Raw genomic sequence first — 25400 nt, forward strand, 5'->3', positions numbered from 1 at the left:
CTGTACTGTACTTTGGAAATGGTTCACATGAAATTTATTTAGATAAAGATTTAAACGTTTCCCGAGTCTGTGGTTATTTCATTGCAAAAGAGAAATAATTAATGTCATTTCACCATCAACTAGTTCAACTAATGGTCCATTGACCAGAGGAAATAACTTTTTGATCAGTGAAAAGATTAGTGGAGAACAAGAGGTGATTAATCTTGAAGTGGTATAAATCATAAACTTTGACTCCAGCGGTTACTACCAGGCTGTGTGTGTATTGTGTGTTTTATGGGCGCAGGTGAGTATATGGTATTGGAGTATCTGTTGCTGGTTTGCCGCTGGATCAATGTCATTACAAGTTCAAAACTGCACCAATATGCAAACCTGGGCCACTTTTGTAGCTTTCTATTTCGCCAATGTGGGCTGCTTTTATTTTGGTGCCCCGGCCTATTTTCTGTCCCAGTACGACTCTGCCTCTCTCATCATATTTTACGTCTTTGTGGTTCTGTCTCCTGGCAGCAGTGCTTTAAATGGGCCGGTACTCACCGGTACTGAGTACTGGCACTTTTATATTTTCTCCCCTTGAGTACCGGGACCTTTCCTCGGAAAAGGAGATTACCGGTACTCATAACGGCCCGGTTTTGATGCGGTTGGTGCTGCCCTCCTGAGCTCCATCCTTGGAAGCTCTTTCTGCACGGCCTGCAATGGGTTACAGCACCTTTCAAACGGATCTGAAGCCTGGGCTGCGCTGGTTCAAAAGCGCCAGCTCAGCAGCTCGTTTTCAGTAGAACACAGAGGTGCGTGTGCCTGGAGTGAAAGGTGGAGTATCGCTGCAGGGAGTCTTTAGAGGGGGTCGGAAGGTATCCATAAAACCTAATCGACGTGAGTGGGGGCCACATTGTTCAGGGCATGCAGCTTGTTAGCATGCCCACTGTTTTAAACGCCCGGAAATCTTCGCCCATCAACAATTTAAATGAAAGGGATTTGCATGAAACAAAATCCCTGCCCTCTAGATTAAATCAATGGATTTAAGCTTTTTTTAAAAATTGCCTCACTAGTACTGATTCGTCAGTGTGTCATTTATTGATGAACATTAGTTATATAACCATAAACTTAGGAAAGTACTATGTAAATAGTTAGACATTTTTACAATGCATGCATATTTTTTGCATACAAAGCTTAGAAAGGTAAAAAACATAGCCCCGCCCATTGCCCCGCCCCTTACTCCACCCCCAATCCACTGCTTATTTTTGGTGAGTACCTGCACTTATTTTTTGCCATTTAAAGCACTGCCTGGCAGCTTTACTTTTTTTCTATAAATACATTTTTAAAAATTGTAATTACCTTATCAGACCTCCTCTAATTAAAAAGATAGTGCTATAAGACATACATTGCTAAACTAACCAATAGGTCTGTATTTAATATGCTAATGCTTAGCATGCCCATAATGCTGATTTGTTACCACTCTTTGGCTTTGTCATCGATCGTTTATTGTGTGGTGTGTTTATAGAAACTAAAATACTTTCGATATTAACATTATAATGCGTAGAAAATAAAAATTAAACTGCGAAGTGTTAGACGCTCACCTTGCAAGACCCGGACCTAAAAATGAAAAAGGGGTAATGTTTGAAAAAGAAGAAAACAAGCTCACACGGACAATCAACATCACGAATCACTGCTGACCAATTTGAGAATGACAGGAACAGCATTCTCTGATACCTTCAGGCTGCGCTTTCACGAATTGAACGTAAGACTACAATTCCCGGCATGTCTTCCGCTTTTCCTTTACTGCGCATGTGTACTGACCACTGTGACGCTTTACCCAGGTAACCGCACTCTCTACCAACCCTGAATCCAGCAGCATTCAAAGAAATTTAGGGTGGGGAACAAATGCCTGGCGAAGCTTCACCATTAACAGACAGTGACGGACCGCCTCTTGCCCCAATCAGGTTGCGGAACCGGGCAGGAGACGCAGTGGCCGTAGGCGTGCCTAGGGAGGTGGGCGGCGCATCAGGGTAGGTTGCGCTGAGTCTTGTTGCGAAGGTAGGCTAGTGACGTCGCATGTACCGCAGTGATGGAGCAGGGACGGTGGCAGGGGCAGCGGGGTTAAATGGGGAGAGGGATATCCACCGGAGAATTATCTGGAAGGACCAGGGAGCTCTGCCTTCCCGAACGACCCGGAGGGCAATGAAGGGCCGCTGCCCTTTCGCCTGTCTGGGCTGAGGCTCCGCACAGGGATGCGCTGCCCACCTCCAGGTAAGGACATCTCTTTATCAGGTCCCCTCATCGTCCCCAACCCCCGACTGCATCACACACCCAAGCCGCAGCGTCACAAGAGAGTGTCTTATGGGAGGCCGACAGTGTGATAGCGGTCTCGGAGGTCCTAGAATTAAATCACATGGGCGTGGATGCCCTGTGCCGAGGAAGTGACGAGCATTGAACTTGGACCGGGGACGAGGAGGCTGTCATTCAAACGAGTTCATCTCTGCACCCCCTGCCTGTCCTCCATGTGTGCACTGCTTCCCCTTCATGCACGTCTGCCTCCAGGCAGTCTTTCATTAATTCTTGCATGCAGCCCTGTTTGCAGTTCTCCCACTCACTATGCTTTGAAACCTTTGCGTTCCTTCATGCAGTCATTACTTCCTTAAGTCATTCTTGCATCCAGTCCATTATGCGATTCTTCCACGCTCCATGCATTGAGTTCCCCAGGCTTTGCATTCCTCATGCAGTTCTTCCTCCATGCAGTCATGAATTCATCCTTGCATTCAACTCTTGATGCAATTCTTCCACTATTGTATATCTGAGGCTTTGCATCCCTTCATTCAGTTTTCTTTTATGCAGTCTTTTTTTTCCTATATGCAGTCATTCCTTCACAGTCTCCTTCGGTCATGCAGCCATTAATTCATCCTTGATTTCAGCCATTCATGCAATTCCTCTCCTCGCTATGCATTCATTGAATTAGTGCAGTTTGTCTACTTTTTATGCATTGATTTCCGTTGCTTTGCATTTTTACGTGCATCCCTTCCTTCTTGCTATCCTTCCCTCTTGTAGTAATTAATTCATTATTGCATACAGTCATTCGTGTAGTTCCCTCATCCTTTGTGGAGTGAATTATTGATGTTTCCCATTCCTTACCACAGAAACCCCTTCTACGTGCTTACCCCCCTTCCTTCTGGTATTTTTGATTTCTTCATGCAGTCACCCCTTCTTTATGACACTTATTGCTTCCTTCATGCTTTACTTCAATTTGCAGTCGCTCCTTACTTCATGCTTTCACTTAATATACTTCTTTCTTCATGCAGCGATTAATTATTTAATGTTAGCAGTTTTTCATGTTACCACAGTCGCGCACACACCCCTTCACACACACACACTCACACACACACTTCACACACACACACTTCACACACACACACCCTTCCCCTTCACACACACACACCCTTCCTTTACTCAGTGCTTCATCCAGTCCATTATTCCTCATCATGCACTCCTTTCTTGATGCCCTGGTTCTTATTTCCATCTGGGATGCAGTCATCATTCCTTCCCTACATACGTTAATTTCTTACTTCATGCTGCCTTTTAGTGTGTCATGCACCCTAAGTCTTTGCTGCATTCATCCCTACAGTAATTCATTTTTCATTTATTCCATTCTTTAATGCACTAATTGATGTAGAGCACTTCTTTCCTCGTGTGTACACGTGTGCCTTCTCCCAGACATTCACCAGTCTCCCTGCCTTGGGTCATGGATGCTTTCACCATCAGTTCATTTATTGATGCATTAAACCCTTTCGTCCTTGCCTCTTAATGTCTTCCTTAAAGTGTTCATCCATTCAGCAGTTCCTCCACCATGCACCCCTCCCTCCTGGCATGCACGCCTGCCTCGGGTTCATTCTTTCATTGCAAACATTTCCTCGTTTGTTTGATTGATTGACACATAAAGTCACTTATTTCTCGCATTCTTAATTGCATCCACACTATCACACCCGTGTTCCTGCATTCATTATCTCCCATTGTAATTGATATGCATATATGTATTTTATTCGTGAATGTGTTTTGTTAAGGTTTTTGTGTATTCAGTCACTCCTCTCTTTACGTGTCATTCATTTTGCGTGCGTGCTCCTTTATCAATGCATCCATGATGGATGGTGATTTCCTTGGGGCTTGTTCCCTGCACATGCCGCCTGTTTATATGCTGGCAGTCGTCCCCTTCCCTTTTGTTGTTATCCGCACTGACTAATTATCTCGTACGTGCGTGCCCCGTGAGCCTGCCCTTTGCCGTGTGCCCTGAGGTGGTCAGCGTACCATCTATGTGCGGTGTTCGCCATTGTCACCCCGAGTGTTTTCCCGTTGGAGATGTCACACGGCGGCTGCATCAGCACCCGAATACTGATAGGCCGGGGTTAGCTGAGCTCGGGGGATTGTCAGAGTGAAACGTGCCGCGCGTGTGTGCGTGTAAAGGCTTCCGTGTGTGTGCGAGCATCCCACCCCCTGCCGCTCCTGATGTCTGTGTCAGAAGAGGGAGTGGGAGTGGGAGGGGGAGAGGACAAAGATGGGCTTCAGTCGCTAACCTTGAGGGTGTGTGCGCGGCGCAGCGATGGCTAGCTAGCGCCTCGGCGGAGCCAGCATCTGCAGAGAACGCACACACCGCAGTGTACGTACCACAACCAGCGCGCTGCTCACCCACAGACACGCGTGTGCGAGACAGATGGCAGAGAACAGAGGGTCCTCGCTTTGGTTATGAATCCGCCCGGGGGAGGGGGCTGACTGTTATTTTGGAAGAGGATAGCGGCCCCCATCTTTAACAACGAGGCGCTGTTAGGACTGGACATCCGAGCCGAGCGCTGCGGTTGTCTGAGGGTTCACCTACAGGCTGTTCTGCAGTTGGACGTGTGTTCATCGCACATCGACTGCAGGTTCAGTTACGGAGACGGGTTTGATCAGATATGGCCCCCGTGCAGACTGTGCCTTGCCTGTGTTGTTCCTGTGTCAGAATCTGGACTCGGATCAGTCGCGTGCGGGAGCATCGCTGGCACCTGGCAGTGTGCCAGTCTGCGGAGGGCATCTCCTGGCCTGTGGGCAGTGTTTTGTACATCTCTGGCGGATAGTGACTGAGGTCAGTCATCCCGCGAGGACAGGGTGTCTCTCCTCTCTTTGCATCCATCACGCTGGGCTCATCAGGTGAACGATGCTGTCAGATGCCCTTAGCTGTGTGCCGAGGCTGCAGAACGGGCTCTTTAAATGCGCTGCTCTGCATGGGGATTGAAAAAACCCGTAGTAACACGAGGCCGTCCTTCGTGTGCGGAGCTTCCATTTTCATAGGTTCATTCCTGCATGTGATATACAACGCCCAGGGTTAAACGAGGGCCTGTGGTCCTTTGGAAAACTAACGATGCTTCAATATTGTTTTGGAAATGTCTTTGTGCCTTGTTATACAATTCTATTTTCTGTATTTGATCCACGATCGAGGGCTTCGTTCTCATATTTAGAGCACAAACACAAGGCCGGCGCTGTAGCATTTGTCTGGCTGCCTATTCCGAGCCGCTGCTCTGAGGCTGCTGTATCATATTGCACGCGCCAGGCATGCATGCAGCCTTCTCCATCCTGCAATATTCTGCCAGGGTGTGTCCGTGCACAATGGAAAGAGAATGTTTTGCTTTGATAACCGGCCCCCAAGGTGATGGTGCCGTTCAAGTGTCAAAGCAGACAATAAGTGCTCGCCCCTAAACAAGCTTCGCAGGCAGTGGTGGAATTTTGTCGAACACTATGTTGTATGCTTCCGCGAGATGTACTTTGAACAGCAACTATTCCCTTGCTAGCAAATTGGCTTGAGTTGCTAGAGCAGAGCGAATGGGAGATTGCTGATTATGACAAAAAGCATAACAAGACATCTTTGTATTGGCAGCTAGTCTTGAGTTTCCGCTTAACAATAGATAACGTTTACTGTTGTCCCATATTGAATTCGTCGTTCCAACCGAGCTGTAGAGAATTAAATGTTTTTATTTTTTAAACAGTGTTAGACTTTCGTAATTTTAGAAACCTCGGATCTAACGCTAATTTAGAAGCTTGTAATCGGTTTTGTCTTTTTCTTCATTTGATGCCATTTATATTTAACATTTTTATTTTGAAAAAAACTCTACCCAGCGCATGTAGAATAACTGTTTTTCATGCATGCATCTCATGGCTCTTTAGGTGGGTTGTTTACTATTCTCGTCTGTATTGCTCTTAAGTTTCGCTACCTATGTTACTGCTTATCCACTGGCAGCCTCCCTTGAGTTGGCAGGAGTGACTGAAATGAGCAAAAGTCGCTCTGTCATTCTTTTCATCCAAGTAGTTTTTTAAAATGTAAGTATAATCCGTGCTCATAAAGGTGGAATAGTGGAGTAGTCCTCTTTGCGGCCAAAGCAACCTTCCCCTGGTCTCTCCCCTACCTTAATGGGTGCCTCTGGTACTTGGCGCTCTTCTTTTGCTAGCACACCTTAAGTACTTAGGATTTTAATAAAAGGACAGTTTGTCCTTCCGGCCTTTAGTACACCAGTTAAGCGAAACCCATGCAGCTAAACAAATGAGCAAACCAACTAACATTAAGAAATGGGGTACAATTAAATGATTCAACGGCAATCTAAAATCAGTAGCACCGACAGAGAGGAGGATCTGCTTGTTCTCGCATGATCAGTTGCTGAAGTCAGATATACTTCCTCCTGATCCAAGTCAAGCTGATAACCATTCTATCCAGAACCTCCCCCCTTAGCGTCGGGGTTCTAGAGGGCTCAGCCCTTTCGCCGTGATGATTGTCCATGTCCTGGCGTGTTGCACCATTGCCTGCCACATGTATCCAGATGAACTCTAGATTCTCTTTTAAACTGGGTGTTGAACATGGAAACTAACACAAAGCGGCTAGTTGCATGATGCACCTTTAGCAATGGGTGCAGTTGAATCTCTTTTGCATCAAATAAATGGAAATGGACCCGTTGTTCTGGAGCCCGGTATGAACTGACACCTGTCCATCCATCTATGTAGGCTTACTGGGTGCGCCTCCAATGCCAACACAAAAAGTCTGAAACCTACATGTATTCGCCAAGACCTGTTCTATTATATCCTCTTTTTTTAGGGAATGCCGCCCCCTTCTGCAACCCCTTCACAAAATCACCTTGGGTGAAGGGCCGGCGCCACATATTATGGTCCCTTTTATGTAAATACATTTTAGCGCCTCCTGCAAGGGGAACTGATCTCAATGACAGCACAGGAAGTGATATTACAAGTACTGGTATTCCAAAACAAATGTACGTTGAATAAAATCATATACAACGCTCACTAAACTAGATTTACACATTCTAACTCTCTAATGGATGCACACTCAGTGTCTAATATCACAATACATGGGGAAAATAACTTTGAATCCCTGTAAAATGTAACAGGGCAAACTTGTCACTTAAAATGCCAGCGTATATTTGTCTCAGTTATTCCCCGATATCTTTGGCCCCCAGAGAGATAACGAGGTGGATTAAATCTGCAATTTGTTAGATTATTATACAAAGATTACTAAATGAAAGGTGCATTATATGTGCATGTGTCAATCGTGTTCCCCCAACTATCTCACATGCCCCTTTTCCAGGCACGGATTAAACATTTTATAATCCCTAACTTTACGGTCAGACGCCTCCCCATGACATGCCAGCTAGGTCCTGAGTATCTATCACCAATCAATGGTAGTATTTTACAATGTTCCCATAGCACGCATATTTGCCCATTGATCATTTATATTGTGAATACATTCAAGCACTCATGGCGTCTTCTCCAGCAGCACTTAGCTTTTCAGCACTTGTTTAGCTTTTCCTTACTGTAAGTGTGGGCATGCAGTGTAATGATTGCTAAAAATCTAGAACAAGCTGAGGTTGTCACAAAACATGGTGTCACTTAACAGTTGCATTCGGGGTACTTTCTGCAGACCCTGATATCTCTAGTCTAAAAATGTTAATCATTTCACAACTGAGGGAAGGCTCTTTCTTGGTGGTTGGGGGAGTTAAGAGGGCACGGTAAGGCAGCAAGGTTAGTGTGCTGCCATTAGGTGGTGACAAATTACAAGTAAAGACCAGATGTACTGTATTTTTATTATAGTACCTTCTGTTCTCCAAAGGCAAAGTGTTACTTTGCCTGGAGCGAGGCTGACCTGTGTACTGTTTGTGACATTACAGTATGGAGCATGAGATACTCTTGAAGCAGGAATGTCAGAATTGGACTGCTTGCGCCCCCTTCTTGGACAGGGGCCACTAAAAACTGCATGCTTCATAAATTAACGGATTTTAAATCCATTCAACAAGTGCAAAGTCCAGTGTGTCAATCAATTGCTTTGCTAAACATCTCATTAGCATCAACGTAATTTGTATTAGTCACTCTTATATTCTGAGGCTCATCGTATGCAGAGCGCTGATGATCAGCAATCATTTAACTTCTTGGATGTTTGAATATCTCTGCCAGAGAACGTTTTAAAAGAATAGTTGTTATGTTGTTCCATCAGATACACCTCTTTGTGCACCCATAAAATCTGTAATTTTTCGATACTTTCAGGGGTATGTGTCAGTGTAAACTTCACCTCACTATCATTGCAGCCTGAAGATATTTGACAAATCTGGATGTATTTCATTTTTTAATAAACATGCTCCATATTGTTTTCTATTTCTGAAATAGACAAAGCTGAATGCCATAATGTCAGAAATCTGGCAATACCAAATATATGTTGGTTTTTGTAGGGAATGTACTCCTTACATTCAGTTGATAATATAGTAGCTGTTTAGTAATCTGTGGTAGAATCACGCTTTATGGTGTGCTGACCATTTAATGATATCAAATTCAGAATTCTATGGAAAGTATAAAACTATGCATTACCTGGGGAGCGTGACTGAGCAAGGCCGACCGGCCTGGAATCCTGTTCCATCCTGACGCTGACGTAGCCCTGGGGGGTTATAAATCTGCCTGGCGAGCTCCTGTGGTACCGTGTCTGATCCTTGGGGTGGCCATTTAGTGTTGGGGCAGTGAGGTGGGACGCAGTGGCTCCGGAACGGATGGCTGTAGCGACTCAAGCTGGGCCTGGGCCGTGCTGCTAGCAGCAGGGCGGTGAATGGGCAGAGGCATCTCCGGCGGGCAATCAGGAGTTGAGAGGCCCTGGTGTGGTGGCCCCAATGCAGGGGGATCCGGTCGGTGGCAGTGGCTGCCCTTTAGAGGAGGCATGTGGGGCTGACAGAGCCTGCTTGATCAGCCGGCTGAGCGGGTGCAGCTGAGGTCGCTGGACCCCGAGGAGTTTGGCAGCATCGGTACCTTGCGGGGTCCTTTGAGGAAAGCCGGGGATCCCTGGTCCATGCTGGGTAGTGTCGGGGGGGCCGTCCTGTAATCTGGAAGCCTGCGTTGTGCCCTGGGCAATCCCGTTGAGCGGCGGCATGGGGTAAGACTGCCCCAGATTGAGTGGCCTGCGGGGACTAGCTTGGGCCTATGGTGCGGGGACATCCGCTGCTCTGTTCTGTCCATTGTGGTCTGCTGAGGACACGTAGTGGTACTTCTGCATGTTTGTTCTTCCCTAAGGCAATATAAGGTGAGTCTTGATGATCTACCGCCCACAGCAACCACTGAGCAAAGGTTTGGTGGGTGACGCTGTGCTGAGGAGTGCTGGGCCCAGCTAGATTGAGTCAGCATCCGAATCTTGCGATCGGAGTGGAGTGCGGATGGGCCCTCCCCTATGCCATGGAGTGTTGGGAGTGCCTGCTCTACTGCAGAGACCACTGAGGCCTTTGGAGAGGGTAGTGCTTGGATTTAGAGCGGCACCCCGACCGGGGGCAGCGGTTGCCTCTCACTGTGAGTGCTGTGGTGCCAGAGGACTCTTCCGACTTGACTGGCGGTGGCCATGGTGGGGAGGGTTGGAATAGGGAGCGGAGGCGCTGTGCTCTAGGAGCACACTGTTGGAGCCTGGGATCAGCGAGACATGGATCGCAGGAGAACCTCCAGTGATCGGCCCTGACAGTCCGGGAGAGTGCCTGAAGTCCCATTCATTGACTGGGACCATTCTGGTGTGCGGTGCTAATGGGGGGGGGTTCAGTCCTGAGCTTGGCCTGGTCCTCGCTGTTCCTTGGGGGCCCTTGTGGGTGTGTGTGCCTGGTGGTGGTGATAGAGTGCCCTGGAGGAACTGCGAAGGGTGGCTGAGAGGTAGCTGAAACAGGGGAGTGAAGGAGCCGTAGGCCCCGTGCAAATCTTCTTGATGGGGAAGAACAGGCCCATAAGGATTGCAGCCGCTAATACTATCACTCAATACACCACCCGCGACAGCACTCGCAGTGTGTTGCCCGCCAGGAGGGGGCGGTGTCCGCGGCTGCTTCGCCAGAGCACAAGGGGGATCCTTCTCACTTCAATCTGCTGGTAGCCATACATGGGTCACGCACCGTCCTGGAACATAAGTTTGAGACAGTGTTTATTGACGTCAATTTGCTCAGGGCGGACCTCCTAGCGGAGAAAGTGACCACAGCAAAGGGCAACCCTGAGATGCTGTGTGGGGAGGTGGCGGCTCTTAAGCAGCAGATGGCCCGAATGACCATGGTAACTGGGGATCTGGAGCTTAAAGTGGAAGATGCGGTGGACCGCTCCCACCGCAGCAATATTCGTATCTTAGGGGTTTCGGAGAGGGTGGAAGGGGCATCCGCGTAAGACTTCTGGAAAAGTTGGTACAATGGCATTTGAAACTGCAGAACCTCTCAGACCTTTTGTTATTGAATGAGCACACCGGGCCTTCATAGCAAAGATCCTCAACTATAAGGATAGGGATTGCATCCGTAGGGCTGCCCAGGAACAGGTAGTCCTGAGGTTTGAGAATCATTCAATTGCTATTTTCCCTGACTACACAAGAAAGGTGCAGGAACAGTGCAAATCGTTTTTGGAGGTTAAGCGGAAACTGCGTAACATAACCCGTAAATACTTGCTGCTCTGTCTTTCCAAATGCAAGACCCCAGCCAACGGAAGGGCACACTTCTTAGAGTAAACCTGAGGAGGTCTGGGCCTGGTTAGAAGTGTGGAACAAAGTTCCTGCTCGAAGTGCGGGCACTGGGGGATGTCCTAGGTCACAGTTTGAGCAGGGCCATTGGAGGGGCTGCTTCAGAGGGGGCAGATCCGGGGGCCCTGTGTCGGATGTGTAGAGCGTCATGATCTAGGAAGATGGTACAATGCAGGGTCAGGAGATTGGCAGGTGAGAGAACTGGGTCAGCAATTGCCCACAATGGAGGTCCTGGTATCAGACATGCAGTCTATGCACGTTAGTGCCAAGGTGGACTTGGGCTAGCCTGATATCTCATGACTGTGTTGTGGCCTGATTTGGAACGAGCTGCAGAAAGCTGATCATTCTGTGGTCATGTAGATGGAACTCAGGTTCCATGTTTTCCTAGGACATGGGCGGTGCCGAGTTTGTCATCCTGGTTGGATAGTTTGGGATACCTAACTGTGGTCCTGGCACACGTGAGGTGAACTTAAGTAGCAAAAACTTTTCACTATGTTTTTCCGGGGAGGGGTGAACTGTTCTATATTCTGGTATTTAAAAAAAAAAAACATTTTTATTGACATTTAAAATAAAGCAATAACATCCCATACACTGAAATATTACGGTGCATATAAGGAGGCACAGCAGGTTCTTTAAACTTTCAATGTTGCATAGATACATTGGTAACTGATCGGTATAAGCTACAGTACCTAATAAACAACTGTACCACCACTCGCAAATTGTACAAGTTATATCGTGATCATTCACTAATATCTGAGATAGAATCTTCATGCGGGGGTTCACAGACAGTCCCACGGTAGGTATTCCATTTTCCCCATACCCTTGACCATTTTTTGGGGCACCCGCGATGAGTGTAGACGGACTTTTCCGCCACCATTGGCACATCCATGTCATTACACCACCGGTGAAGGGCAGGAGTTTGCCTAGATCCCCAGTGTTGTGCTATATTTCACTTCGCCAATGTCATGCCGAGTGTTACCCAATCTTGAACTGTATTATTTAAGTCTGTGGGCTCCCACACGTTAAGAAGGCAGTGTTTCGGCTCTGGAAGAATCGAGACCTTTCGTCACCTGTGAGAGCGTGCGCATCACCGCTCTCCAATACTGCACAATCTCTGGACACTGCCATAGGGTATGGAAGAGTGTACCTAATTTTCCACATTGCTGAAGACCAAGTGGCGTGTCCGTCTGTTTTATTTTATGTAGCAGCGTCCGTGTATAGTATGTGCGATGCAAGATTTTTAATTGCACCAACCTGAGCCTAGATGGTATTGCTGCCTCCCAAGGGGACGCGAGCGCCTTTCGCCAGTCTGCTTCGTCTATGTCACCTATATCTAGTTCCCATTTAGCCTTCAACGCCGCTGTAGGGTCTGGTCGGTTATTTACAATTTTGCGCTAGGTTTGGGAGATAGCTTTTTTTGTGGAGGTGCTCTGTTAGGAGCCTATCCTCTAATGGCGAGGATTCGTTGAGTCGTGTTCCGGGTGGAATTACTGACTTAAGAGCGTGCCTGATCTGCATGTAACGAAATATTTTGGTCTTTGCCAGTCCATATGTGGTCTGTAAGTGAGCGTATGTAACCATTTCCCCTTTCTTCCATAGATCCCCAACCCTTGTTATGCCTATCAGGTCCCATTGTTGGAACCCTTTAGTGTTGCGGAGTGTACCCAGCCTTTTTGTGTCCCATAATGGCATTGCTTGCGTTATTACTCCCTCCCATCCCAGTGCTCGCTGCTCCTCAGCCCAGACATGGACAGTGTGTGCTGTCGGACCCATGAGGCTGCTGCTCCTGACCCTATTATATAGTGCACCCATAATTTCTACCATGTCTAGCAGGTGTCTATCCATTCGGTATGCTGGGTCACCCTGGGGCACATGGAGCCATTGGTTTATGGCAACAAGCTGGGAAGCCCAATAATATGCTTTGATATCGGGGAGGTCAATGCCACCATCGTATCAACTTCTCGTACGTTTTTGCATGGCTATACAGGGCGTTTTGTCCTCCCAGAGCAGACTGGTCACTTCTGCATTTATCGCTTTGAAGTATGCTGGGCGACTTGGAACGGTGTGTTCTGCAGTGCACAAAGGAATCTGGGGAGTGAAATCATTTTAAAGAGTGCTGCCCTTCCCAACAGCATCAGTGGTAGCGTGCGCCAATGTTTGACGTCGCCTCTAAATCTCATCAGGGGCTGTGTAAGATTTTGCGCGATAAACTGTGATTTGTGGTGTGTTATGTACACTCCGAGGTATTTAAAACCACTATGCGTCATCTGAAGCATACAGCCTCGTGGAAGTCGCGGTGGGGAGCCATGTAGGATCTAGAGAAGTGATTTTGTCCAGTTTATGGTATATCCGGAGACCTGTCCTAATGCCGTACAGATATCTAAAAGGCAATTAATTGAGCGTGCCGGGGATGCCAAATATAATAGGACATTGTCCGCATAAAGCGATATGCGATCCTCCCAACCCATTGTCCACTTCAACCCCCGTATCACCTGATCTTGTCGTATCCACGCGGCCAGCGGCTCTAAGACTAGCGCAAAAAGGAGCGGTGATAGTGGGCAACCCTGCCGCGTCCCCCTTCCCAACGGAAAGTCCGTCGATATATGGCCATTTACCACAACCTGAGCCAAGGGTTGTGTATAGAGTAATTGAACCCATGCGCAGAATTTGGGACCGAATCCCAGGTGACGGAGGACCGCAAACAGGAAAGGCCATTCAACAAGGTCGAACGCCATTTGTGCATCCAAAGATAGCATAACTGTGTCCTCCTCTATAGTGGATTTGCGCACAATAACACTATGCAACCGCCTCAAATTAAGTGCAGTATTCCGATTGGGCAAAAATCCGGACTGATCCGGGTGGATCACTGTGACAAGATGCAGCTGCAATCTCGTAGCCAATATTTTAGCTAAGATTTTTGCTTCAGCGTTTATCAGGGAAATAGGCCTATAACACCGACATTCATGTGGTGGTTTGCCCGGTTTGTGGATCGCAACTATCGTAGCCAGGCGCTGGTCTCTGGGTAGAATCCCCTTCTCTAGGCTGTCCGTGTACATGTTAAGTAAATTTGGTATGAGTTGGGAAGCTGCTTTTTTTTATAGAATTCCACTGGAATTCCGTTGGGCCCTAAGGCTTTACCCGTATGTAATGCGCCTATCGCTTGTGCGAGTTCTTCCGGCGCGATATCCTTTTCTAGAACTGCTGCCGCCTCCGATGCTAACGCGGGCATATGTATGTCTCTGAGGAATTCAAGATTGTCATCTATCGAGGCTGTGACTGTTGGTGTGTATACAGATTTGTAATGTGCCGCTAATGCTTCTATTATTTGTTGGGGGTCAGTTGTCAGTCGTCCATCATCTAGCCGGATCTCTGCCACCCATTTACTGGCCCTCTCCTTTCTTCCCAGCCATGCCAAGAGATTACCCGCTTTGTCTCCTAGTTTGTATACAGTGTGTAGTGTTCGAGTGAGCTTAGTGTTTGTCTCTTCCCATGCGTAGGCTTTGTATGCCTGTTGTGCCAGATGTAACTTATGTGTTGTTTCCTCATTAGGATCTGCTTTATAGACTGTCAATCTGTTGTTGCTGTGCCCTCTTATGGCCCGCCACCAAGGAGATTGTTTGCCCTCGGAGCACTGTTTTATAGGCCTCCCATAGTGGTGTTGGGGAGGTGACCGAGTGTTGGTCTTCCTCAAAATAATGCTTTGTGGTATTGAAGATCTTTACTAATTTTATGGATTTTGAGGTACCCGGGGTATAGTGGAAATAATCTGCGCCGTCTCGGGGTGGAAGTAGTATAGGTAATTAGCACTGGGGAGTGATCCGAGATACCTCTGGGTAAATGCGTAATTTCCGTCACCCCTACCTGCCCTGTTGCTAATGTAAAAATATAGTCCAGTCTGTAGAGACTATTATGTACTCCGGAGTGGAATGTATAGTGCTGCTCAGTCGGGTACCTGGCCCTCCAGGCGTCTATTAAGCCTAGCGCTTCTGTGAACTCTACCAGTTTGAGGTTTGCACTAGTAGGATCCCTAGGGGGCTTCCTATCTAAGGATGCATTCATAGTGGTATTGAAATCTCCTCCCATTATCAGCTCACCTTGTGGTAGCATCAGTAGGAATTTCCCCAGGTCCGGGAAGGCCATCTGGTGTAGCGTCGGCGGGATATAGATTTTCCCGTCCCATTGACATGTTAATGCTGCAAATCCTCCTTAGTCGTACTTATGGGTCCCAGTCATGATTAACGGGAATCGCTTATTGACTAAGATTCCCACCCCCCAAGAGCCAGAGGTAAAGTCAGAGTGTCCTACCGTTTTGAAACCCCATCTGTCTAACGTTTTGCAGGTGGTCCCTGTCCGATGTGACTCCTGGAGTAGCGCCACAGCGGGGCTCTTGCGCTTGAGATATTGAAGGACAAGTCCTCGCTTTATCTTATCTCCCAGTCTGTTCACATTCCACGACAACAGCGTCAATGGAAGGCTGGACGGCCGAGGGGCCTGCGCCTGCCCTGGGGGTCTGAGACATCAGTCACCGTGTTTATTTGTGTCATGGCAATAGGCCATTTTAATCAAGCATTTAATTGTCTGTACAGTCGTTTCTTCGTTGCCTCCAAGTATAGCCTCTGTGTCTGCACCTTTCCAAAAAATTAAGACTAAAACAAAAACGAACCTCGTTAACTGTTCTCACCCTCCCTTCCCCTCTCCCTAAAACCATGAACTGTCCCATTATTCCCTCCCGCCTCCCTGCCCGGCGGTCCCCAAACTCCCCGCCTCCCCAACTGAGCAGAGCACTTATTCCCTATAACTAGTACTTGCGTGCGGGGTGAGAGTCTGTCTATGGGCCTCGGAAGCCCTCCCTTCCCAAAGCATATAATCAGTAACGGCTCATATCGTCTCTGTAGGTAATATATTAGGAACTGTACAGGTGCTCCAACTGTCATCTTAGCTATTGTGTGGGAGTCCTCCGCACCCCATGTCCTTCCACCTCTAAGGGGTAGCTAGTCTGCCGGTCCATTCCAGGATATTACGACTCTTGGGTGCTAGTCTATTGTCCATCAGTCCCTTTTTTCCGCTGGATTCGGGAGATCTTGATCTCTGCGATTCCTGGGGTTGGTGCTGCTGTTTCCTTCTCGGTTTGCCGGACCTCGTCGCCGGGCGCCATCCCTCCAGCCAGTCTTGGGTTTCCTCAGGTGTATTGAAGAACCAGGTTTTCCCTTCCGCCTCTACCTGGAGTTTGGCTGGGAAGAGCATTGAATATTTGAGGTCTCTGGCCCGCAGTTCTTTCTTGACCTCCAGGAAGCTTTGTCTCTGTTTGGTTACAGCCGCTGTATAGTCTGGATATAGTGTGATTGTACAGTTCTCTAGCCGGATTGGCGGGGCTATCCTTGCTGAATGTAGAATAGCTTCTTGGTCTCGAAAGTTGAAGATGAGTGGCAGAATTGGTCTGGGGGGCCAGGTCCTGTCCTCTCCCTGGTACACGGTGGGCTCTTTCCACTGAAAAGAAGCTAAACGGTCCACGTGGTTGTAGCTGGTTCTTGATGAGGTTCTCCACAAATAGGTCCAGAGCTGGTCCCCCCAACATTTTCGGGCACACTAATAATGCGGACGTAGTTGCGCCGAGAACGGCCTTCTTAGTCGTCCAGTTTGGCCAGAATAAGTTTATTGTCAGCTTCTAGATGGCGCACTTGTCGCTGCAGTGTGGCCGTATCTGTGGAGAGTGTCGTTGTCGTGGACTTGACTTCAGAGAGTCTGTGAGATAGCTTGGAGAAATCCGCCCTTATTAGGGAAATATCCGTAGAGATTGTTCCGATTGAGGACTGAACTTGTTGTAGAGCGGCCATAATGTCCACTAGCGTGACTGCTTCGGGGTTGCTCGATACCGGGGCCTCTTCTTGTGCTGTGTCAGTGTGATGATTTTCGTCCAGGCCCTTGCTGTAGGCATATTTATCTAATTTACCGGTCGGGGCGCCCCTAGGTCCTCTGCCCCCCTATATTCTGGTAGTTTTGGTTCTTATTGGCATAGATGCATGGTCAGATTGTTGCATATGTCGCTGCAGGGCAACAAGCAGATTACAGATGAGATGCATGCATGAGTGGGGGGGGGTCTTAAAATCTTGACCGGGATTTATCTGGGGACTGGGTACATACATCAAAAGACACAGAGTTTTGACCTTTTTGAAACGCCATGGGGTGCCTATAGCATGCCTTCAGGAAATGAACCTAAATGAAGAGGGTGTTGAGAGGGAATGGAAGGGGCAGGTGTTCCACAAGTCCTATTCGTCTTATGCAAGGGGGGTGCTGATGTGGGTGGCCTTTGGGACCACCATTGAACTTACTTCTGCGGAGGCAGATTTCGAGGGACGACACATGGTTCTGCAGGGGAGGCTGAATGGAAGGCCGGTCCCTCTGGTTAATTTGTCTGCCCAAATGTGGACAATACCAAATGTTTTTATAAGCTCCAGGAAGCAGTTGGGGGCGGGGCTGGGGCTGGATGGTCTGATACTGTGGTTAGGGGATTATACTTGTGCCCTGGATCGAGTGGTAGACTGACGTCCCCCTAAACTTGACACAAAACCTTGCATGTCGATGGTGTTGCAAGACGTGATGGATAATTTAGGGCTATGGGATGCCTGGAGGGCCCGGCGGTTAAATGATAAGGGCTTCACCTGCTCCTCACCTGCACTTCACACTTCTAGTAGGCCAGGTAGGATCTTGCTGGCAGATGTGCAGTCAGGCGATCTGCAGCGAGTGACTTATGCTTGTGCGATTTCTATCGGATCATTCACCAGTGTGTTGTGAGATGGCTTGGGGGGGGGGGGGGGGGGGATGTGAGCGTGTCGGGGCGCAGTTGGCTGGGGTTATGGTGACTCCGCCTGCCTTCATGACAGATGCAGTGGGCAATGACACACTATAACAATCTTTGATGGACTATCTGGAGGGTAACTGGGGCATAGCTGGATTGTGCCAGGTAGAATGGGAGACCATGAAGGCAGTTGTGAGAGGCCGCTGCCTGGGGTTGACCGTCGGGGTGCTCAGGCAGCTACAGTGGGAGTTGCATCAGGAGGCAATGGAGTTGGCGGTGTTGCAGGGGTGTGCAGCGGAGGACCAGGGTGCTCAGCCAGAGGAGCTGAGCATACATAGGAGTATTGCAGAGAAATGGGACATGCTGGACGCATCTACACGCACCTAATATAGGCAGTGCTTGCATCGGGAAGGGGACAAGCGGGTAGGCTACTGGCCTGGTTGTTGTGCAGGGAGATGGGTGTCCCACCAATTCTTCTTCTGAGGGACGAGGCAAGCGCACTTGCGAGCACATGTACGGATGTAGTAGTGTTTCGGCGTCACCTGGAGATGGTGTATTGTGGTGGCACCCGTAGCGAGCCGGATGGGGTTTCAGGCCTTCCTGGTGCCACTAGAGGTCCCTAAAGTCGAAGCGTTTATTGCAGAGGAGTTGTAAGCTAGCAATACATTGGAGGAGCTGCGGGTGGCGCTCTGGATGCTCCAGTGCACCATGGCTCTTGCAGGAAGGAGGAGGATGGATTCCCTGTTGAATTTTATCAAGCGTTCCCAGCAGTGCTCGCTCAGAAATTGCTTGAGGTGTTCTTGGAGGCTGAGGAGCTGGGACAGCTTCTACCTAGTAGGAGAGAAGAGCTCATTTGTATGATGCCCTAACAATGAGGGGGGTAGGATGGTTTGGACCCCGCCTCGTATTGTCCACTGACGATGATTCATTCTGATATCAAGATTCTGTGTAAATTGTTGGCCAACCGCTTATGTCCTGCAATGTGTGGGTTGGTAGAATTTACAGTGGAGTCCTTTCCTGTATATACTCTTAGGCTGTATACATAACCATTGCAGCTCTTGCGCAACATGTACATTTCGATGTTGTAACAAGCTCTTTTCCTTGATATATACTGTTTGAACAACAGCCATCCTTTGCATTGATCAATGACTCCTTTAGCTGGAAACTAGGTGGACAGATGTTTCAAAAGAGGCAGAATTTTGAACAATCTGTCATGGTCTAGATAGTCCCGGGGTAATGCTGCAGGATCAAAAACCTGCCTCAAGTCATGATTGTTGGGTGTTGCCCAAGCTGTACAAGTAAACCAGTAGAACTATAGGACTGGTTTGTGCATGATTTCCATGTTGAATTTGGAGTCCACCGTAGGATGAAGCGCCAGAGTGCTTCAATGCTGCCCCAGAAACTGTTAGGTACACAGGTTTACTACATGCACAATCCCCTTAAGGACATAATTATTCTGATGGAAGTAGTCAATAGGTAAACATTTGCTGTATGGACTTTACATATAGTATCTGCTGTGAATGAGGGAATTTGTGACTTAACTGAATTGTGGAGCTGCCAAGTGAGCATTCTACCTGTGCTTGGTGCAGTACCTAGCTGCACTGCCAATTGGGCTATTCTAACTATTGTCTCTAAGCTGCACAGAGTGTGCTTCCAAAGGAACATCACCCCTTCCATGGGCATGTTCCTTCAGTGTCACTGGAAGATGAGTTCTCACAGGATGGCACTAGACCAACTGAAAAATCCATTCCATATTCTACTCCATGATTGTCTCCCTCTGATGCTGTCTCTGTATTAGACCCTGCCTTAGAGCTCTCCTCCATTATTTGAGTTAATACTGTGTCCTTGGTAGAATGCAGAGGGACTCTTAGAAGAGAATAGTGTGTGAGCTATAGTGTGACATGCAGTGCATGTGAAAATGAAGCAATGACCATGACCCAGCTCAACAAAAAGGAACTAGGCACTTCTCTCTCCAAAGAAGCTTAAAGAGAAAAAAAGAACAAAAGTACTAGTTTAATTTTCAACTCGTGCAATAATGCAAAAGTACATATTAACCATACTAGTTTCTGACACTGAAGGGAACAACTTTTGTGTGAGAATGTTCACTTAAAAAGAAAAATGCAATCATTCACACTGAAATTAGCCAATGGCTCAAGTGCACTGAGCCGTTGCCCTGTGATGTATCCTGTGCTGAGCGAAAGCAAAATGTGAATGATGCAAAAACATCAGTCGCTGATGGAGCTGACACTGTTCCCTGTGATGTGGTGGGCGTAAGCATAATGTGACTGTCATAATGACAGATTAATCACTGTAATGGGCTGAACAATTCCCCATGCCCTGTGACGTGGTGGGCAGAAGAAATATGTGAATGTCGCTATAACATCGAAGGTTGAAGTGAGCTGACCCACTGCCTGATGCTGTGGTTGGGGGAGCAGAATGTCAATATAACAATAACAGATCAATAGCTTGTTTGGGTTAACCCCTTACACCATGCCCTATGATGTGTTGGGCAGAAAAGTATTGAATTATTTTCATCCTATTAGAATCTTTGCTTTCATCACACTTCAGAATGCAAAAGGAAGTACATTTTTAGTAATTCTGAACTGCTGAATGCGTTCAGTTAATTTACAGGCATATACATTTTGCTGTACGTTAAACACGCATTGGCAATGCTGCCCTGCTCTCATCCACCCTGCTGCCAGAGATCAACACCATCAATTATCTAGTGAAGGGCAAGCACTTTTTTGTGGAAACATATAACTTCTGCCCAATGAAAGCATGCACACCTGACTCCCAACCTGTGGGTGGAGCCAAAGCCCCTCTCTAGTAATGCGCACAAAATTGTCTGGCGACAGCTACACTTTCAAGCCAGACAATTAAAACTATATCTTACAGCCTTTGCTTTCACACTCGCTGTACTTGTCACACAATTCACTTTACTTTTCTTCCTCTGACTGCAAAGTGAGAGGAGTTTGTAAACACCAATCTCCATGCAGCAATGTGCCAGACGACATAGCCTGACATTTGCCCTCTGTCATTGAAGCACAACAGATGGGACAGGGTGATTACAGAATTTAAAGTCACAGGATTTTTAATTCCTATAGCCCGATACCTAAGACCTATAGTTTGGGGTCAGGGACAACAAGTTTTCATATTCTATTTGTCTTTGGGACAAGTAGGCTCAACCCCTCTGCAACGCAAACCCATTGGCTGCCAGTTTATAGTACCACATTATCGATCAGGGAAAGGCATTGCCGTCAATTAAGATATGTGTGTCCACATGTTAATGCTGTTGGAACTTGTATTTATGGTTCATTAATGCAAAGCCTTTATTATTAGAGTGAGCGCTGTAATAAAATGTAAGCTCGGACTGCACTACTGACAGTGGCTCCAGTATAAAAATGTGCATAAACGTTCACGAAGTTTAACAATGTGACTCTACATATAATGATCCCAGAATGCTCTCTGATTAGATACAAAAATTTGCAGAAGCTTGAAAGCAAGATTGATGATTCTTTGCTTTCAAAATAAAATGTTCATAAAAAAATGGAAAAGTAGGGAAAAACACGTTTTGCCACACTACTGTGAAATTTTAGGTACCATTTCTTAGAAGCATTATTTAGTATAATGTGTTGATGCATGCTAGCATTTCCCAAAAATATTCAAAGTGGAAAATCAGTGTAATCGTTTTCAACAAGATTATGGGAAACATGAAAATTAAACAAGCATTGGCAAAGCCAATAGGTCTGAAATCAATGGTTTTGTCAATGCGTGTCTTATTGTGACATGGTTTTTGTAAAACTTTATTGTTGTGGGAGCTGCTGGGACCTCACCATTATAACATACTTTGTCAAAAATATTTTTAGTCTCAAAAGGCACACATTGGTAGTCTCTGGCACTTATGTGCCGATATACTCCTTGTGAAAGAGCATAATGCTGTCACTTACAATGAAGCCAGTCAATAAATAGATGAAAAGAAATACAGAGTATTACGAAAATCAAAAGGTCTTGGTTAATGCCAGACCTAAATAAGAAAGTCACAAAAGTGCACCCGTAGTAGATGTCTTTGCATTAGTACAGATTTATTGCTTTCATGAATTCACAAAAATGTACAGAAGTTGACTACTTTCAAACTCCTAGAAAACATTTGCGAACTGCATTTTTTAGCATAAGCAGGTATGCATGTGTAAATCTGCTCACATCTGTGTAAATCTGTTCAGCGTTTACAAGTTCACTTTCCCTCCAACCACTTTTTTCCCACCCCGGGATGAAGTTTCACTTCTCCCCTTGCTGGGAGTAAATTTCTAGCTTTTCTAAGTATGAGACAAGATTACAGAAGCGCTAGGGAAAACCCACAATACAGGCAAGTTAGTAGGTTTGCACATACTCAAAAGGGCATTTCAACCCTGGAACTATTGCTTACTGCTACCTCTAACACCAGTATGTAGGTCTGTCGAAAGATGGCAAAATTAGGAATCTACTACTATTCAAATCCTACTATAGTATGAGCCCTGGCATAATCAGAGAGGCTATTATCCGAATTCTTATATACTGAGATTGCTGCCATAATTTTCACCAACCTACGAGGCACCATAGAGACAAGTGGACTTTTTTACAGGACAAGTAGATTTATGAAGCAACCTGTCGCATGAGCAAGTAGATATTTTATTAAAGTCCACACCCCTGAGTCATTTTTAGGTCGAGAGTGGGCAACGCGTGCGCTGCGAGCCATGCTGTATTGGAGTATATACTTGAAGCCCTGCCCACTCCCGTCCCATATTTGTCATTGGCTTGTTTCATTGTCCTTCATAAATGCTGGCTTCTGATTTCTTATTAGGCTTCGTAGTTCCTCCTTAGTACCGCCTTGTCTTCATTTGTAACCTCCCATGAGGACTGGCCCTTTTACTTCGGTTGTTATACCGTACGTCGTCTTTAATCTGTAAGCATTATTTTCTTTAATGAGTTTCTCTTACTTCAGTAGGATCTCTCGTGCACAGTTGTTACCACCGGCATGTTTATTTAACTCGTAGCAAACTGAGAGCTCCTCAGGGGCCATGGGAGACAGAAGGGTCAACTTAACGATGCCTTCAAGTATTTGGAATGCAATAGGTCTCGCATTTACAAGAGGTTAAGCTATTGGCATTGTAAATGACGATGCCTTTTATTTATGTTTTGAAAACCAAAACATGAATAAAAGGCATTATCATTTACAATGCCAATAGCTTAAACTCGCATAAATCCGAGACCTATTGCATTGCAGATGCTTGTTATTTATTGCTTGGACTTTCACAACCCATCAAATACTGCCTTAAGGTATTTGACCAAGTGTTCTGTACCCAAAAACCCTGAGGAGCTATGACCACCATTATCTCAGTCTTCGTTTTCCTCCTCTTGAGTTTGTCCTGGCATACCCTTTTAGAAGTTGCTAACAAGCAGGCTACTGAATTCTCATATGCTGCCTTGGTATTGGTTAGGAGTTTTATCAAGAGTTTTGTGTCATCTGCTTAAGTGTATCAGTTTGAGCTTACATGACTAAATCAGTTTGAGGGAACCAAGTAAATATTGAAGAAAAGGTACCAGAGAGATGAGTTTTGACGGCACTTGAAACAAGATAGTTTGAGATTGGGGTTGAAAATGAGGTTAGGTGGAATTTCTTATGGCCCTTTGTTGAGCAAGAAATCTATCTAGATGAGAGCCTAAATGGTATGTAATTGAAATAAAAAAAATACTCTGCATAACATTTTAGAAGTAATAACATGATGTCTATGAAACAGTTCCTAGCCTATCCTGAAAAAAAGGAAAGTTTGTGGGTAGACTACTAGAGATTATTTTTGCTGTTGCTTTGATAAAAAAAAATAATATGTATATATTGTCTACTTCTAACAGTTAGGTAACATTTGATTGGAACGGAGGAGGCTACATCATGAGCGATCCTTTGGGCAACAGTTAGCCTAGTATTTAATCTTCATAGGTCCTGCTCCAGGAACACCAAGCGCAATAGGGTTTCAGACCAAAGCAGACAGCTGAGCAGAGGCCGCAAGTGCGAAAAAATATGACCAAGTGGCACAGTTTCTTATGATGCCTCAAGGATTAACCTTTTAAGGTTCCTCAGTGGTTGACTATTGTCCCTGATTGTGTTTGGATAGAAATAAAACTGGACGGGAATTTAGAAGAGCGTGTCCCCATAACTTTTTCACTGTGTTCTAGGTCTACCTTTTGCTTTTGGCAAGTGCACATTACATTATCGATTTAGTTGCAAATTACAAGTGATACAGATTTTATTTTGTGCCGGTTGTTTCCGGTGCTCAGCATCATCACTTATTTAATAGGGCCGTGGCTCTAACATTTTTCTTCCATTGACAGTGGGCCTGATAATTATTAAAAATAAATGTACCTATCGTTCGGGTGGCTGCTGGTATGTTTTCACTGACTGGCCCACCAAGGTCCCGGCATGATGAAGGGGCATCATCACGTTAGTGATGTCAGCACGGCTGCCTGCAATGAAGACCAACATCATTCATTAATTGTAGTCATTACGATTGGATATTGTGGCTGAGCTACAGGGAGGCAGGCTGGGACAGTGCAGGGCGAAATGTTCAGTAAGGCACCGCACATTAAGAGCAAACTAAAAGTACATATGTACCTTTTGCTCACCTGGCTGCCTAGATCTGAAAATGGCGGGCTGTAATTCCACTTTGTCGTCGCCCACCACCAACTCCAGTCAGACAACTTTGCATATTGGAGTGCTGCACAGGCTGTTGCATATTGGAGTGCTGCACAGGCTGTTCTTCTCCTTACTGCCAGCAACCTAGCAACACCCATCTGGTCTGCACAGGTTAATTGATCACCCCTCATGGAGCAGGTAAGCAGAGGAAACCATTGGCTGTGCTGGGCCCTTGCAGCACAGGAAATCAGCCAGGTTCGAATCCTTGGGCTTAGCACCCTGTGAGTCACTGGCCTCCCAGCAAATCTGGATGCCCGACTAACTATTTTGACTAAATTGCACAGTACAAAACAGGACAATCTGGGGTCAACCCTGGCTTACCTACTAGACCAAATAGTGTGATCATAGACAAAAGACAGAAACCATTGTCGGCACTGGGTCCTTGCTGCAATCTGCATGTGATGCAAAGGGTTTTCAGTTCCAATGGTGGGGTGAACGACAACAGATAAGAGGTCAGGTTGGGAACTGAGAAACTAGATCGGGGATCTGATTGCTCAGAAGCAAGGGTCCTCACACACCCAGTTGGGTGTCATGCTTCATCCTCAGGCAGCTCCTTGTGGGGCTGACGCTGCATTGCCCAGCGGACCCCTTGAGGGGGCTCTTTGCCATAGTTCTTTTTTTAACGTCTGCTCAGCGTACAGCCAGTGTAACAAGCAAAGCAATTGTACAGTGCATACATCAGTTATAGGAAATCCCATCGATGCTTCCCTTCCTCCACCATCCCCTGAAAATGGATCGGAGATGTCCCTTGATGTTACCAGACGCTTTCCTGTGCGTATCCAGGGTGTCCGCCTCCGCCTCCCCCTCACAAACATTGCAGTGATCTTTTGCTACAGCAAACAAATGATGGACGGAATGCTGACAAT

General features: G+C 46.6%; 1 protein-coding gene across 3 annotated transcripts in view; it reads left to right on the top strand.

Annotated features, from left to right (window-relative positions):
* The first annotated feature begins 1988 nt into the window (after positions 1-1988).
* Positions 1989-25400, top strand: part of TTBK2 (tau tubulin kinase 2) — a 536541-nt gene continuing 513129 nt past the window's right edge. For all 3 annotated transcript variants that reach the window (XM_085627231.1, XM_085627232.1, XM_085627233.1), the window contains exon 1: positions 1989-2241. The gene's annotated coding sequence lies outside the window, so the exon portion shown is untranslated. The remainder of the gene's footprint in view (positions 2242-25400) is intronic.

The sequence above is a fragment of the Triturus cristatus genome, chromosome 9 (assembly GCF_964204655.1).
Source record: "Triturus cristatus chromosome 9, aTriCri1.1, whole genome shotgun sequence".
In the NCBI taxonomy this organism is placed as follows: Eukaryota; Metazoa; Chordata; class Amphibia; order Caudata; family Salamandridae; genus Triturus; species Triturus cristatus.